A 17,073-nucleotide genomic window follows, 5' to 3' on the forward strand; every position below is an offset into this window, starting at 1 on the left:
ATGTTTTATTTTTGAACGTCAGTTCACATTTGTAGGTAGATCATCAATTTAAGAGCTAAAATTAGCATGTTTAAAGTGATTTTCATGCTTCCAGGGCCCCTAAACACAAATTTTGTGGAACAGTTAAAAGTGCATGAAAATGGCCAATTTACTCACTCTGAGGTCTCAAAAAGGGTTTCTTCACCCCGGGAAGTGAATTAAATACAATTTGGAGGCATTTAATGTTCAAGCAAAAACAGGTGATTTTTGACAAAAGAGATAACACCCCCCCATTACGTCATGCTTCAGAAAGGTGAAAAATGGTCCGTTTTCAAATGTATTATTTTTGAACGTCAGTTCACATTTGTAGGTAGATCATCAGTTTAAGAGCTAAAATTAGCATGTTTAAAGTGATTTTCATGCTTCCAGGGGCCCAGGAAGTCAATTAAATACCATTTGGAGGCATTTAATGTTCAAGCAAAAACAGGTGATGTTTGACAAAAGAGATAACACCCCCCCATTACGTCAAGCTTCAGAAAGGTGAAAAATGGTCCGTTTTCAAATGTATTATTTTTGAACGTCAGTTCACATTTGTAGGTAGATCATCAGTTTAAGAGCTAAAATTAGCATGTTTAAAGTGATTTTCATGCTTCCAGGGGCCTAAACACAAGATTTGTGGAACAGTTAAAAGTGCATGAAAATGGCCAATTTACTCACTCTGAGGTCTCAAAAAGGGTTTCTTCACCCCGGGAAGTGAATTAAATACCAATTGGAGGCATTTAATGTTCAAGCAAAAACAGGTGATTTTTGACAAAAGAGATAACACCCCCCCCCATTACGCCATGCTTCAGAAAGGTGAAAAATGGTCCATTTTCAAATGTTTTATTTTTGAACGTTAGTTCACATTTGTAGGTAGATCATCAGTTTAAGAGCTAAAATTAGCATGTTTAAAGTGATTATCATGCTTCCAGGGGCCTGGGAAGTGAATTAAATACCATTTGGAGGCATTTAATGTTCAACGCAAAAACACGTGATTTTTGACAAAAGAGATAACACCCCCCCATTAAGTCATGCTTCAGAAAGGTGAAAAATGGTCCGTTTTCAAATGTTTTATTTTTGAACGTCAGTTCACATTTGTAGGTAGATCATCAATTTAAGAGCTAAAATTAGCATGTTTAAAGTGATTTTCATGCTTCCAGGGCCCCTAAACACAAGATTTGTGGAACAGTTAAAAGTGCATGAAAATGGCCAATTTACTCACTCTGAGGTCTCAAAAAGGGTTTCTTCACCCCGGGAAGTGAATTAAATACAATTTGGAGGCATTTAATGTTCAAGCAAAAACAGGTGATTTTTGACAAAAGAGATAACACCCCCCCATTACGTCATGCTTCAGAAAGGTGAAAAATGGTCAGTTTTCAAATGTATTATTTTTGAACGTCAGTTCACATTTGTAGGTAGATCATCAGTTTAAGAGCTAAAATTAGCATGTTTAAAGTGATTTTCATGCTTCCAGGGGCCCAGGAAGTCAATTAAATACCATTTGGAGGCATTTAATGTTCAAGCAAAAACAGGTGATTTTTGACAAAAGAGATAACACCCCCCCATTACGTCATGCTTCAGAAAGGTGAAAAATGGTCCGTTTTCAAATGTTTTATTTTTGAACGTCAGTTCACATTTGTAGGTAGATCATCAGTTTAAGAGCTAAAATTAGCATGTTTAAAGTGATTATCATGCTTCCAGGGGCCTAGGAAGTGAATTAAGTACCATTTGGAGGCATTTAATGTTCAAGCAAAAACCGGTGATTTTTGACAAAAGAGATAACACCCCCCCCATTACGTCATGCTTCAGAAAGGTGAAAAATGGTCCGTTTTCAAATGTTTTATTTTTGAACGTCAGTTCACATTTGTAGGTAGATCATCAATTTAAGAGCTAAAATTAGCATGTTTAAAGTGATTTTCATGCTTCCAGGGCCCCTAAACACAAGATTTGTGGAACAGTTAAAAGTGCATGAAAATGGCCAATTTACTCACTCTGAGGTCTGAAAAAGGGTTTCTTCACCCCGGGAAGTGAATTAAATACAATTTGGAGGCATTTAATGTTCAAGCAAAAACAGGTGATTTTTGACAAAAGAGATAACACCCCCCATTACGTCATGCTTCAGAAAGGTGAAAAATGGTCCGTTTTCAAATGTATTATTTTTGAACGTCAGTTCACATTTGTAGGTAGATCATCAGTTTAAGAGCTAAAATTAGCATGTTTAAAGTGATTTTCATGCTTCCAGGGGCCCAGGAAGTCAATTAAATACCATTTGGAGGCATTTAATGTTCAAGCAAAAACAGGTGATGTTTGACAAAAGAGATAACACCCCCCCATTACGTCATGCTTCAGAAAGGTGAAAAATGGTCCGTTTTCAAATGTATTATTTTTGAACGTCAGTTCACATTTGTAGGTAGATCATCAGTTTAAGAGCTAAAATTAGCATGTTTAAAGTGATTTTCATGCTTCCAGGGGCCTAAACACAAGATTTGTGGAACAGTTAAAAGTGCATGAAAATGGCCAATTTACTCACTCTGAGGTCTCAAAAAGGGTTTCTTCACCCCGGGAAGTGAATTAAATACCAATTGGAGGCATTTAATGTTCAAGCAAAAACAGGTGATTTTTGACAAAAGAGATAACACCCCCCCCATTACGCCATGCTTCAGAAAGGTGAAAAATGGTCCGTTTTCAAATGTTTTATTTTTGAACGTCAGTTCACATTTGTAGGTAGATCATCAGTTTAAGAGCTAAAATTAGCATGTTTAAAGTGATTATCATGCTTCCAGGGGCCTGGGAAGTGAATTAAATACCATTTGGAGGCATTTAATGTTCAAGCAAAAACACGTGATTTTTGACAAAAGAGATAACACCCCCCCATCACGTCATGCTTCAGAAAGGTGAAAAATGGTCCGTTTTCAAATGTATTATTTTTGAACGTCAGTTCACATTTGTAGGTAGATCATCAGTTTAAGAGCTAAAATTAGCATGTTTAAAGTGATTTTCATGCTTCCAGGGGCCCAGGAAGTCAATTAAATACCATTTGGAGGCATTTAATGTTCAAGCAAAAACAGGTGATTTTTGACAAAAGAGATAACACCCCCCCATTACGTCATGCTTCAGAAAGGTGAAAAATGGTCCGTTTTCAAATGTTTTATTTTTGAACGTCAGTTCACATTTGTAGGTAGATCATCAGTTTAAGGGCTAAAATTAGCATGTTTAAAGTGATTATCATGCTTCCAGGGGCCTAGGAAGTGAATTAAGTACCATTTGGAGGCATTTAATGTTCAAGCAAAAACCGGTGATTTTTGACAAAAGAGATAACACCCCCCCATTACGTCATGCTTCAGAAAGGTGAAAAATGGTCCGTTTTCAAATGTTTTATTTTTGAACGTCAGTTCACATTTGTAGGTAGATCATCAGTTTAAGAGCTAAAATTAGCATGTTTAAAATTATTTTCATGCTTCCAGGGCCCCTAAACACAAGATTTGTGGAACAGTTAAAAGTGCATGAAAATGGCCAATTTACTCACTCTGAGGTCTCAAAAAGGGTTTCTTCACCCCGGGAAGTGAATTAAATACAATTTGGAGGCATTTAATGTTCAAGCAAAAACAGGTGATTTTTGACAAAAGAGATAACACCCCCCCATTACGTCATGCTTCAGAAAGGTGAAAAATGGTCCGTTTTCAAATGTATTATTTTTGAACGTCAGTTCACATTTGTAGGTAGATCATCAGTTTAAGAGCTAAAATTAGCATGTTTAAAGTGATTTTCATGCTTCCAGGGGCCTAAACACAAGATTTGTGGAACAGTTAAAAGTGCATGAAAATGGCCAATTTACTCACTCTGAGGTCTCAAAAAGGGTTTCTTCACCCCGGGAAGTGAATTAAATACCAATTGGAGGCATTTAATGTTCAAGCAAAAACAGGTGATTTTTGACAAAAGAGATAACACCCCCCCCATTACGCCATGCTTCAGAAAGGTGAAAAATGGTCCGTTTTCAAATGTTTTATTTTTGAACGTCAGTTCACATTTGTAGGTAGATCATCAGTTTAAGAGCTAAAATTAGCATGTTTAAAGTGATTATCATGCTTCCAGGGGCCTGGGAAGTGAATTAAATACCATTTGGAGGCATTTAATGTTCAAGCAAAAACACATGATTTTTGACAAAAGAGATAACACCCCCCCATTACGTCATGCTTCAGAAAGGTGAAAAATGGTCCGTTTTCAAATGTTTTATTTTTGAACGTCAGTTCACATTTGTAGGTAGATCATCAATTTAAGAGCTAAAATTAGCATGTTTAAAGTGATTTTCATGCTTCCAGGGCCCCTAAACACAAGATTTGTGGAACAGTTAAAAGTGCATGAAAATGGCCAATTTACTCACTCTGAGGTCTCAAAAAGGGTTTCTTCACCCCGGGAAGTGAATTAAATACAATTTGGAGGCATTTAATGTTCAAGCAAAAACAGGTGATTTTTGACAAAAGAGATAACACCCCCCCATTACGTCATGCTTCAGAAAGGTGAAAAATGGTCCGTTTTCAAATGTATTATTTTTGAACGTCAGTTCACATTTGTAGGTAGATCATCAGTTTAAGAGCTAAAATTAGCATGTTTAAAGTGATTATCATGCTTCCAGGGGCCTGGGAAGTGAATTAAATACCATTTGGAGGCATTTAATGTTCAAGCAAAAACAGGTGATTTTTGACCAAAGAGATAACACCCCCCCATTACGTCATGCTTCAGAAAGGTGAAAAATGGTCCGTTTTCAAATGTTTTATTTTTGAACGTCAGTTCACATTTGTAGGTAGATCATCAGTTTAAGAGCTAAAATGAGCATGTTTAAAGTGATTTTCATGCTTCCAGGGCCCCTAAACACAAGATTTGTGGAACAGTTAAAAGTGCATGAAAATGGCCAATTTACTCACTCTGAGGTCTCAAAAAGGGTTTCTTCACCCCGGGAAGTGAATTAAATACAATTTGGAGGCATTTAATGTTCAAGCAAAAACAGGTGATTTTTGACAAAAGAGATAACACCCCCCATTACGTCATGCTTCAGAAAGGTGAAAAATGGTCCGTTTTCAAAAGTTTTATTTTTGAACGTCAGTTCACATTTGTAGGTAGATCATCAGTTTAAGAGCTAAAATTAGCATGTTTAAAGTGATTTTCATGCTTCCAGGGCCCCTAAACACAAGATTCGTGGAACAGTTAAAAGTGCCTCAAAATGGCCAATTTACTCACTCTGAGGTCTCAAAAAGGGTTTCTTCACCCCGGGAAGTGAATTAAATACAATTTGGAGGCATTTAATGTTCAAGCAAAAACAGGTGATTTTTGACAAAAGAGATAACACCCCCCATTACGTCATGCTTCAGAAAGGTGAAAAATGGTCCGTTTTCAAATGTATTATTTTTGAACGTCAGTTCACATTTGTAGGTAGATCATCAGTTTAAGAGCTAAAATTTGCATGTTTAAAGTGATTTTCATGCTTCCAGGGGCAAGGGAAGTGAATTAAATACCATTTGGAGGCATTTAATGTTCAAGCAAAAACAGGTGATTTTTGACAAAAGAGATAACACCCCCCATTACGTCATGCTTCAGAAAGGTGAAAAATGGTCAGTTTTCAAATGTATTATTTTTGAACGTCAGTTCACATTTGTAGGTAGATCATCAGTTTAAGAGCTAAAATTAGCATGTTTAAAGTGATTTTCATGCTACCAGGGGCCCGGGAAGTGAATTAAATACCATTTGGAGGCATTTAATGTTCAAGCAAAAAAAGGTGATTTTTGACAAAAGAGATAACACCCCCCATTACGTCATGCTTCAGAAAGGTGAAAAATGGTCCGTTTTCAAATGTTTTATTTTTGAACGTCAGTTCACATTTGTAGGTAGATCATCAGTTTAAGAGCTAAAATGTGCATGTTTAAAGTGATTTTCATGCTTCCAGGGGCACGGGAAGTGAATTAAATACCATTTGGAGGCATTTAATGTTCAAGCAAAAACAGGTGATTTTTGACAAAAGAGATAACACCCCCCATTACGTCATGCTTCAGAAAGGTGAAAAATGGTCCGTTTTCAAATGTTTTATTTTTGAACGTCAGTTCACATTTGTAGGTAGATCATCAGTTTAAGAGCTAAAATTAGCATGTTTAAAGTGATTATCATGCTTCCAGGGGCCTGGGAAGTGAATTAAATACCATTTGGAGGCATTTAATGTTCAAGCAAAAACACGTGATTTTTGACAAAAGAGATAACACCCCCCCATCACGTCATGCTTCAGAAAGGTGAAAAATGGTCCGTTTTCAAATGTATTATTTTTGAACGTCAGTTCACATTTGTAGGTAGATCATCAGTTTAAGAGCTAAAATTAGAATGTTTAAAGTGATTTTCATGCTTCCAGGGGCCCAGGAAGTCAATTAAATACCATTTGGAGGCATTTAATGTTCAAGCAAAAACAGGTGATTTTTGACAAAAGAGATAACACCCCCCCATTACGTCATGCTTCAGAAAGGTGAAAAATGGTCCGTTTTCAAATGTTTTATTTTTGAACGTCAGTTCACATTTGTAGGTAGATCATCAGTTTAAGGGCTAAAATTAGCATGTTTAAAGTGATTATCATGCTTCCAGGGGCCTAGGAAGTGAATTAAGTACCATTTGGAGGCATTTAATGTTCAAGCAAAAACCGGTGATTTTTGACAAAAGAGATAACACCCCCCCATTACGTCATGCTTCAGAAAGGTGAAAAATGGTCCGTTTTCAAATGTTTTATTTTTGAACGTCAGTTCACATTTGTAGGTAGATCATCAGTTTAAGAGCTAAAATTAGCATGTTTAAAATTATTTTCATGCTTCCAGGGCCCCTAAACACAAGATTTGTGGAACAGTTAAAAGTGCATGAAAATGGCCAATTTACTCACTCTGAGGTCTCAAAAAGGGTTTCTTCACCCCGGGAAGTGAATTAAATACAATTTGGAGGCATTTAATGTTCAAGCAAAAACAGGTGATTTTTGACAAAAGAGATAACACCCCCCCATTACGTCATGCTTCAGAAAGGTGAAAAATGGTCCGTTTTCAAATGTTTTATTTTTGAACGTCAGTTCACATTTGTAGGTAGATCATCAGTTTAAGGGCTAAAATTAGCATGTTTAAAGTGATTTTCATGCTTCCAGGGGCCCAGGAAGTCAATTAAATACCATTTGGAGGCATTTAATGTTCAAGCAAAAACAGGTGATTTTTGACAAAAGAGATAACACCCCCCCATTACGTCATGCTTCAGAAAGGTGAAAAATGGTCCGTTTTCAAATGTTTTATTTTTGAACGTCAGTTCACATTTGTAGGTAGATCATCAGTTTAAGGGCTAAAATTAGCATGTTTAAAGTGATTATCATGCTTCCAGGGGCCTAGGAAGTGAATTAAGTACCATTTGGAGGCATTTAATGTTCAAGCAAAAACCGGTGATTTTTGACAAAAGAGATAACACCCCCCCATTACGTCATGCTTCAGAAAGGTGAAAAATGGTCCGTTTTCAAATGTTTTATTTTTGAACGTCAGTTCACATTTGTAGGTAGATCATCAGTTTAAGAGCTAAAATTAGCATGTTTAAAATTATTTTCATGCTTCCAGGGCCCCTAAACACAAGATTTGTGGAACAGTTAAAAGTGCATGAAAATGGCCAATTTACTCACTCTGAGGTCTCAAAAAGGGTTTCTTCACCCCGGGAAGTGAATTAAATACAATTTGGAGGCATTTAATGTTCAAGCAAAAACAGGTGATTTTTGACAAAAGAGATAACACCCCCCCATTACGTCATGCTTCAGAAAGGTGAAAAATGGTCCGTTTTCAAATGTATTATTTTTGAACGTCAGTTCACATTTGTAGGTAGATCATCAGTTTAAGAGCTAAAATTAGCATGTTTAAAGTGATTTTCATGCTTCCAGGGGCCTAAACACAAGATTTGTGGAACAGTTAAAAGTGCATGAAAATGGCCAATTTACTCACTCTGAGGTCTCAAAAAGGGTTTCTTCACCCCGGGAAGTGAATTAAATACCAATTGGAGGCATTTAATGTTCAAGCAAAAACAGGTGATTTTTGACAAAAGAGATAACACCCCCCCCATTACGCCATGCTTCAGAAAGGTGAAAAATGGTCCGTTTTCAAATGTTTTATTTTTGAACGTCAGTTCACATTTGTAGGTAGATCATCAGTTTAAGAGCTAAAATTAGCATGTTTAAAGTGATTATCATGCTTCCAGGGGCCTGGGAAGTGAATTAAATACCATTTGGAGGCATTTAATGTTCAAGCAAAAACACATGATTTTTGACAAAAGAGATAACACCCCCCCATTACGTCATGCTTCAGAAAGGTGAAAAATGGTCCGTTTTCAAATGTTTTATTTTTGAACGTCAGTTCACATTTGTAGGTAGATCATCAATTTAAGAGCTAAAATTAGCATGTTTAAAGTGATTTTCATGCTTCCAGGGCCCCTAAACACAAGATTTGTGGAACAGTTAAAAGTGCATGAAAATGGCCAATTTACTCACTCTGAGGTCTCAAAAAGGGTTTCTTCACCCCGGGAAGTGAATTAAATACAATTTGGAGGCATTTAATGTTCAAGCAAAAACAGGTGATTTTTGACAAAAGAGATAACACCCCCCCATTACGTCATGCTTCAGAAAGGTGAAAAATGGTCCGTTTTCAAATGTATTATTTTTGAACGTCAGTTCACATTTGTAGGTAGATCATCAGTTTAAGAGCTAAAATTAGCATGTTTAAAGTGATTATCATGCTTCCAGGGGCCTGGGAAGTGAATTAAATACCATTTGGAGGCATTTAATGTTCAAGCAAAAACAGGTGATTTTTGACAAAAGAGATAACACCCCCCCATTACGTCATGCTTCAGAAAGGTGAAAAATGGTCCGTTTTCAAATGTTTTATTTTTGAACGTCAGTTCACATTTGTAGGTAGATCATCAGTTTAAGAGCTAAAATTAGCATGTTTAAAGTGATTTTCATGCTTCCAGGGCCCCTAAACACAAGATTTGTGGAACAGTTAAAAGTGCATGAAAATGGCCAATTTACTCACTCTGAGGTCTCAAAAAGGGTTTCTTCACCCCGGGAAGTGAATTAAATACAATTTGGAGGCATTTAATGTTCAAGCAAAAACAGGTGATTTTTGACAAAAGAGATAACACCCCCCCATTACGTCATGCTTCAGAAAGCTGAAAAATGGTCCGTTTTCAAAAGTTTTATTTTTGAACGTCAGTTCACATTTGTAGGTAGATCATCAGTTTAAGAGCTAAAATTTGCATGTTTAAAGTGATTTTCATGCTTCCAGGGGCAAGGGAAGTGAATTAAATACCATTTGGAGGCATTTAATGTTCAAGCAAAAACAGGTGATTTTTGACAAAAGAGATAACACCCCCCATTACGTCATGCTTCAGAAAGGTGAAAAATGGTCAGTTTTCAAATGTATTATTTTTGAACGTCAGTTCACATTTGTAGGTAGATCATCAGTTTAAGAGCTAAAATTAGCATGTTTAAAGTGATTTTCATGCTTCCAGGGGCCCGGGAAGTGAATTAAATACCATTTGGAGGCATTTAATGTTCAAGCAAAAAAAGGTGATTTTTGACAAAAGAGATAACACCCCCCATTACGTCATGCTTCAGAAAGGTGAAAAATGGTCCGTTTTCAAATGTTTTATTTTTGAACGTCAGTTCACATTTGTAGGTAGATCATCAGTTTAAGAGCTAAAATGTGCATGTTTAAAGTGATTTTCATGCTTCCAGGGGCACGGGAAGTGAATTAAATACCATTTGGAGGCATTTAATGTTCAAGCAAAAACAGGTGATTTTTGACAAAAGAGATAACACCCCCCATTACGTCATGCTTCAGAAAGGTGAAAAATGGTCAGTTTTCAAATGTTTTATTTTTGAAGGTCAGTTCACAATTGTAGGTAGATCATCAGTTTAAGAGCTAAAATTAGCATGTTTAAAGTGATTTTCATGCTTCCAGGGGCCCTAAACACAAGATTTGTGGAACAGTTAAAAGTGCATGAAAATTGCTAATTTTCTCACTCTGAGGTCTAAAAAAGGGTTTCTTCACCCCGGGAAGTGAATTAAATACCATTTGGAGGCATTTAATGTTCAAGCAAAAACAGGTGATTTTTGACAAAAGAGATAACACCCCCCCATTACGTCATGCTTCAGAAAGGTGAAAAATGGTCCGTTTTCAAATGTTTTATTTTTGAACGTCAGTTCACATTTGTAGGTAGATCATCAGTTTAAGAGCTAATATTAGCATGTTTAAAGTGATTATCATGCTTCCAGGGGCCTGGGAAGTGAATTAAATACCATTTGGAGGCATTTAATGTTCAAGCAAAAACAGGTGATTTTTGACAAAAGAGATAACACCCCCCCATTACGTCATGCTTCAGAAAGGTGAAAAATGGTCCGTTTTCAAATGTTTTATTTTTGAACGTCAGTTCACATTTGTAGGTAGATCATCAGTTTAAGAGCTAAAATTAGCATGTTTAAAGTGATTTTCATGCTTCCAGGGCCCCTAAACACAAGATTTGTGGAACAGTTAAAAGTGCATGAAAATGGCCAATTTACTCACTCTGAGGTCTCAAAAAGGGTTTCTTCACCCCGGGAAGTGAATTAAATACAATTTGGAGGCATTTAATGTTCAAGCAAAAACAGGTGATTTTTGACAAAAGAGATAACACCCCCCCATTACGTCATGCTTCAGAAAGGTGAAAAATGGTCCGTTTTCAAATGTATTATTTTTGAACGTCAGTTCACATTTGTAGGTAGATCATCAGTTTAAGAGCTAAAATTAGCATGTTTAAAGTGATTTTCATGCTTCCAGGGGCCTAAACACAAGATTTGTGGAACAGTTAAAAGTGCATGAAAATGGCCAATTTACTCACTCTGAGGTCTCAAAAAGGGTTTCTTCACCCCGGGAAGTGAATTAAATACCAATTGGAGGCATTTAATGTTCAAGCCAAAACAGGTGATTTTTGACAAAAGAAATAACACCCCCCCCCATTACGCCATGCTTCAGAAAGGTGAAAAATGGTCCGTTTTCAAATGTTTTATTTTTGAACGTCAGTTCACATTTGTAGGTAGATCATCAGTTTAAGAGCTAAAATTAGCATGTTTAAAGTGATTATCATGCTTCCAGGGGCCTGGGAAGTGAATTAAATACCATTTGGAGGCATTTAATGTTCAAGCAAAAACACGTGATTTTTGACAAAAGAGATAACACCCCCCCCATTACGTCATGCTTCAGAAAGGTGAAAAATGGTCCGTTTTCAAATGTTTTATTTTTGAACGTCAGTTCACATTTGTAGGTAGATCATCAGTTTAAGAGCTAAAATTAGCATGTTTAAAGTGATTTTCATGCTTCCAGGGCCCATAAACACAAGATTTGTGGAACAGTTAAAAGTGCATGAAAATTGCTAATTTTCTCACTCTGAGGTCTAAAAAAGGGTTTCTTCACCCCGGGAAGTGAATTAAATACCATTTGGAGGCATTTAATGTTCAAGCAAAAACAGGTGATTTTTGACAAAAGAGATAACACCCCCCCATTACGTCATGCTTCAGAAAGGTGAAAAATGGTCCGTTTTCAAATGTTTTATTTTTGAACGTCAGTTCACATTTGTAGGTAGATCATCAGTTTAAGAGCTAATATTAGCATGTTTAAAGTGATTATCATGCTTCCAGGGGCCTGGGAAGTGAATTAAATACCATTTGGAGGCATTTAATGTTCAAGCAAAAACAGGTGATTTTTGACAAAAGAGATAACACCCCCCCATTACGTCATGCTTCAGAAAGGTGAAAAATGGTCCGTTTTCAAATGTTTTATTTTTGAACGTCAGTTCACATTTGTAGGTAGATCATCAGTTTAAGAGCTAAAATTAGCATGTTTAAAGTGATTTTCATGCTTCCAGGGCCCCTAAACACAAGATTTGTGGAACAGTTAAAAGTGCATGAAAATGGCCAATTTACTCACTCTGAGGTCTCAAAAAGGGTTTCTTCACCCCGGGAAGTGAATTAAATACAATTTAGAGGCATTTAATGTTCAAGCAAAAACAGGTGATTTTTGACAAAAGAGATAACACCCCCCCATTACGTCATGCTTCAGAAAGGTGAAAAATGGTCCGTTTTCAAATGTATTATTTTTGAACGTCAGTTCACATTTGTAGGTAGATCATCAGTTTAAGAGCTAAAATTAGCATGTTTAAAGTGATTTTCATGCTTCCAGGGGCCTAAACACAAGATTTGTGGAACAGTTAAAAGTGCATGAAAATGGCCAATTTACTCACTCTGAGGTCTCAAAAAGGGTTTCTTCACCCCGGGAAGTGAATTAAATACCAATTGGAGGCATTTAATGTTCAAGCCAAAACAGGTGATTTTTGACAAAAGAAATAACACCCCCCCCATTACGCCATGCTTCAGAAAGGTGAAAAATGGTCCGTTTTCAAATGTTTTATTTTTGAACGTCAGTTCACATTTGTAGGTAGATCATCAGTTTAAGAGCTAAAATTAGCATGTTTAAAGTGATTATCATGCTTCCAGGGGCCTGGGAAGTGAATTAAATACCATTTGGAGGCATTTAATGTTCAAGCAAAAACACGTGATTTTTGACAAAAGAGATAACACCCCCCCCATTACGTCATGCTTCAGAAAGGTGAAAAATGGTCCGTTTTCAAATGTTTTATTTTTGAACGTCAGTTCACATTTGTAGGTAGATCATCAGTTTAAGAGCTAAAATTAGCATGTTTAAAGTGATTTTCATGCTTCCAGGGCCCATAAACACAAGATTTGTGGAACAGTTAAAAGTGCATGAAAATGGCCAATTTACTCACTCTGAGGTCTCAAAAAGGGTTTCTTCACCCCGGGAAGTGAATTAAATACAATTTGGAGGCATTTAATGTTCAAGCAAAAACAGGTGATTTTTGACAAAAGAGATAACACCCCCCCATTACGTCATGCTTCAGAAAGATGAAAAATGGTCCATTTTCAAATGTATTATTTTTGAACGTCAGTTCACATTTGTAGGTAGATCATCAGTTTAAGAGCTAAAATTAGCATGTTTAAAGTGATTTTCATGCTTCCAGGGGCCCAGGAAGTCAATTAAATACCATTTGGAGGCATTTAATGTTCAAGCAAAAACAGGTGATTTTTGACAAAAGAGATAACACCCCCCCATTACGTCATGCTTCAGAAAGGTGAAAAATGGTCCGTTTTCAATTGTTTTATTTTTGAACGTCAGTTCACATTTGTAGGTAGATCATCAGTTTAAGAGCTAAAATTAGCATGTTTAAAGTGATTATCATGCTTCCAGGGGCCCAGGAAGTGAATTAAATACCATTTGGAGGCATTTAATGTTCAAGCAAAAACAGGTGATTTTTGACAAAAGAGATAACACCCCCCCATTACGTCATGCTTCAGAAAGGTGAAAAATGGTCCGTTTTCAAATGTTTTATTTTTGAACGTCAGTTCACATTTGTAGGTAGATCATCAGTTTAAGAGCTACAATTAGCATGTTTAAAGTGATTATCATGCTTCCAGGGGCCTAGGAAGTGAATTAAGTACCATTTGGAGGCATTTAATGTTCAAGCAAAAAACGGTGATTTTTGACAAAAGAGATAACACCCCCCCATTACGTCATGCTTCAGAAAGGTGAAAAATGGTCCGTTTTCAAATGTTTTATTTTTGAACGTCAGTTCACATTTGTAGGTAGATCATCAGTTTAAGAGCTAAAATTAGCATGTTTAAAGTGATTTTCATGCTTCCAGGGCCCCTAAACACAAGATTTGTGGAACAGTTAAAAGTGTATGAAAATGGCCAATTTTCTCACTCTGAGGTCTAAAAAAGGGTTTCTTCACCCCGGGAAGTGAATTAAATACCATTTGGAGGCATTTAATGTTCAAGCAAAAACAGGTGATTTTTGACAAAAGAGATAACACCCCCCCATTACGTCATGCTTCAGAAAGGTGAAAAATGGTCCGTTTTGAAATGTTTTATTTTTGAACGTCAGTTCACATTTGTAGGTAGATCATCAGTTTAAGAGCTAAAATTAGCATGTTTAAAGTGATTATCATGCTTCCAGGGGCCTGGGAAGTGAATTAAATACCATTTGGAGGCATTTAATGTTCAAGCAAAAACAGGTGATTTTTGACAAAAGAGATAACACCCCCCCATTACGTCATGCTTCAGAAAGGTGAAAAATGGTCCGTTTTCAAATGTTTTATTTTTGAACGTCAGTTCACATTTGTAGGTAGATCATCAGTTTAAGAGCTAAAATTAGCATGTTTAAAGTGATTTTAATGCTTCCAGGGCCCCTAAACACAAGATTTGTGGAACTGTTAAAAGTGCATGAAAATGGCCAATTTACTCACTCTGAGGTCTCAAAAAGGGTTTCTTCACCCCGGGAAGTGAATTAAATACAATTTGGAGGCATTTAATGTTCAAGCAAAAACAGGTGATGTTTGACAAAAGAGATAACACCCCCCCATTACGCCATGCTTCAGAAAGGTGAAAAATGGTCCGTTTTCAAATGTTTTATTTTTGAACGTCAGTTCACATTTGTAGGTAGATCATCAGTTTAAGAGCTAAAATTAGCATGTTTAAAGTGATTATCATGCTTCCAGGGGCCTGGGAAGTGAATTAAATACCATTTGGAGGCATTTAATGTTCAAGCAAAAACACGTGATTTTTGACAAAAGAGATAACACCCCCCCATTACGTCATGCTTCAGAAAGGTGAAAAATGGTCCGTTTTCAAATGTTTTATTTTTGAACGTCAGTTCACATTTGTAGGTAGATCATCAATTTAAGAGCTAAAATTAGCATGTTTAAAGTGATTTTCATGCTTCCAGGGCCCCTAAACACAAGATTTGTGGAACAGTTAAAAGTGCATGAAAATGGCCAATTTACTCACTCTGAGGTCTCAAAAAGGGTTTCTTCACCCCGGGAAGTGAATTAAATACAATTTGGAGGCATTTAATGTTCAAGCAAAAACAGGTGATTTTTGACAAAAGAGATAACACCCCCCCATTACGTCATGCTTCAGAAAGGTGAAAAATGGTCCGTTTTCAAATGTATTATTTTTGAATGTCAGTTCACATTTGTAGGTAGATCATCAGTTTAAGAGCTAAAATTAGCATGTTTAAAGTGATTTTCATGCTTCCAGGGGCCCAGGAAGTCAATTAAATACCATTTGGAGGCATTTAATGTTCAAGCAAAAACAGGTGATTTTTGACAAAAGAGATAACACCCCCCCATTACGTCATGCTTCAGAAAGGTGAAAAATGGTCCGTTTTCAAATGTTTTATTTTTGAACGTCAGTTCACATTTGTAGGTAGATCATCAGTTTAAGAGCTAAAATTAGCATGTTTAAAGTGATTATCATGCTTCCAGGGGCCTAGGAAGTGAATTAAGTACCATTTGGAGGCATTTAATGTTCAAGCAAAAACCGGTGATTTTTGACAAAAGAGATAACACCCCCCCATTACGTCATGCTTCAGAAAGGTGAAAAATGGTCCGTTTTCAAATGTTTTATTTTTGAACGTCAGTTCACATTTGTAGGTAGATCATCAGTTTAAGAGCTAAAATTAGCATGTTTAAAATTATTTTCATGCTTCCAGGGTCCCTAAACACAAGATTTGTGGAACAGTTAAAAGTGCATGAAAATGGCCAATTTACTCACTCTGAGGTCTCAAAAAGGGTTTCTTCACCCCGGGAAGTGAATTAAATAAAATTTGGAGGCATTTAATGTTCAAGCAAAAACAGGTGATTTTTGACAAAAGAGATAACACCCCCCCATTACGTCATGCTTCAGAAAGGTGAAAAATGGTCCATTTTCAAATGTATTATTTTTGAACGTCAGTTCACATTTGTAGGTAGATCATCAGTTTAAGAGCTAAAATTAGCATGTTTAAAGTGATTTTCATGCTTCCAGGGGCCTAAACACAAGATTTGTGGAACAGTTAAAAGTGCATGAAAATGGCCAATTTACTCACTCTGAGGTCTCAAAAAGGGTTTCTTCACCCCGGGAAGTGAATTAAATACCAATTGGAGGCATTTAATGTTCAAGCAAAAACAGGTGATTTTTGACAAAAGAGATAACACCCCCCCATTACGCCATGCTTCAGAAAGGTGAAAAATGGTCCGTTTTCAAATGTTTTATTTTTGAACGTCAGTTCACATTTGTAGGTAGATCATCAGTTTAAGAGCTAAAATTAGCATGTTTAAAGTGATTATCATGCTTCCAGGGGCCTGGGAAGTGAATTAAATACCATTTGGAGGCATTTAATGTTCAAGCAAAAACACGTGATTTTTGACAAAAGAGATAACACCCCCCCATTACGTCATGCTTCAGAAAGGTGAAAAATGGTCCGTTTTCAAATGTTTTATTTTTGAACGTCAGTTCACATTTGTAGGTAGATCATCAATTTAAGAGCTAAAATTAGCATGTTTAAAGTGATTTTCATGCTTCCAGGGCCCCTAAACACAAGATTTGTGGAACAGTTAAAAGTGCATGAAAATGGCCAATTTACTCACTCTGAGGTCTCAAAAAGGGTTTCTTCACCCCGGGAAGTGAATTAAATACAATTTGGAGGCATTTAATGTTCAAGCAAAAACAGGTGATTTTTGACAAAAGAGATAACACCCCCCCATTACGTCATGCTTCAGAAAGGTGAAAAATGGTCCGTTTTCAAATGTATTATTTTTGAACGTCAGTTCACATTTGTAGGTAGATCATCAGTTTAAGAGCTAAAATTAGCATGTTTAAAGTGATTTTCATGCTTCCAGGGGCCCAGGAAGTCAATTAAATACCATTTGGAGGCATTTAATGTTCAAGCAAAAACAGGTGATGTTTGACAAAAGAGATAACACCCCCCCATTACGTCAAGCTTCAGAAAGGTGAAAAATGGTCCGTTTTCAAATGTATTATTTTTGAACGTCAGTTCACATTTGTAGGTAGATCATCAGTTTAAGAGCTAAAATTAGCATGTTTAAAGTGATTTTCATGCTTCCAGGGGCCTAAACACAAGATTT

The sequence above is a fragment of the Lissotriton helveticus genome, chromosome 10 (assembly GCF_964261635.1).
Source record: "Lissotriton helveticus chromosome 10, aLisHel1.1, whole genome shotgun sequence".
NCBI lineage: Eukaryota > Metazoa > Chordata > Amphibia > Caudata > Salamandridae > Lissotriton > Lissotriton helveticus.